This window comes from Otolemur garnettii, unplaced genomic scaffold (assembly GCF_000181295.1).
Source record: "Otolemur garnettii isolate 467f Iridium unplaced genomic scaffold, OtoGar3 scaffold00063, whole genome shotgun sequence".
Classification (NCBI taxonomy): domain Eukaryota; kingdom Metazoa; phylum Chordata; class Mammalia; order Primates; family Galagidae; genus Otolemur; species Otolemur garnettii.
In genome coordinates, this window is record NW_003852458.1 from 1,689,395 (window position 1) to 1,690,740 (window position 1,346).

At 36.0% G+C, this 1,346-nt stretch overlaps 1 protein-coding gene across 2 annotated transcripts in view; it reads right to left on the bottom strand.

Moving 5' to 3' along the window:
* Positions 1–1,346, bottom strand: part of ZFR (zinc finger RNA binding protein) — a 66,017-nt gene that overhangs the window by 11,865 nt on the left and 52,806 nt on the right. The gene's annotated exons all lie outside the window — the stretch shown is intronic.

A 1,346-nucleotide genomic window follows, 5' to 3' on the forward strand; every position in this document is an offset into this window, starting at 1 on the left:
AAAAAAAAAAAAAAAAAAGAAAGAAAGATGTCCTGGCTAGACAGAAGAGCTGCAACTCAGTTCCTATTAATTGTTGCCCTATGGCTTAAAGATTCTAGAAAATCATGTTCATTGCAGTTTCAGATAGTTTACTGTTAGTGTTAAAGATATGAAGTTAAATGAGGGCAGATTTTTTTTTTTTGAGACAGAGTCTCACTTTATCATCCTCGGTAGACTGCAGCGGCATCACAGCTCACAGCAACCTCTAACTCCTGGGCTTAGGTGATTCTCTTGCCTCAGCCTCCCAAGTAGCTGGGACCACAGGTGCCTGCCACAACACCCGGCTATTTTTTGTTGCAATTTGGCTGGGGCTGAGTTCAAATCTGCCACCCTCAGTATATGGGGCTGGTGCCCTACCTACTGAGCTACAGGCACTGCCCAAAAGCAGGTATTTTTTTATCCATTGTCTAACATATCATGCTCAGTACCTAATATAGTTTTTGGCACAAAATAGGTGCTTATATATTTGATGTATCAGTGAAAGAGGAAATAATTGTATAATCTGGGTACAGAGAAGAATTTCCAATGTATTACAAACGCAGAAACTTCATAAAGGACAAAAGTGACATATACATACATAAAAACTGATATGTAATAGCAAAAACTATTTAAAGGTAACACATAACAAAAAGTTAATAACTATGGAACAAAAACTGTAGGAATTAACAGGTAAGTAAAAACTGAAAAACTAAGCAATTTACCAAAGAAATACAGATAGTCAATCATGAAAACAATCCAAATGGAAACAAAAATGGCTATTGTGTTTAATACCTCATAGGTAGAAATTTTATTGAATTATAGCAAGATTTCTCAAAGTGTGGTCCAAGGACCCCCATGGCCCTCGAGGGGATCCATGAAGTCAAAATTATTTGCACATTAACACTAAGACATTTGCCTTTTACATTCTCATCCTCTTATATGTTAAGTGTATAGTGGGATCATCCAGAGGCAAAAAATTGTACCATAAAAGATGAATACAAAAGCAGCCTTCTCTTAAGCCAGACATTAAAGAGTATGCAAAAATGCAGAGCAGCACAACTTTCCTCCTTATTCTGGGAAAGAAGTATAGTTACAGTTTCTACCACATTATGTCAAACCTAGTCTACTACTAAGTATACATTTAACTAAATTTCAAAAAAATAACTGAAATGCCATTTAAAAATAATTACTTAAATTTCTCAGTTTTAATTTCTTTCTTTTTATTTATTTATTTTTTATTTTATTTGAGACAGACCCTCAAGCTGTCCCCCTGGGTAGAGTGCCAGTGGCATCAAAGCTCACAGCAACCTCCAACTCCTGGGCTCAAG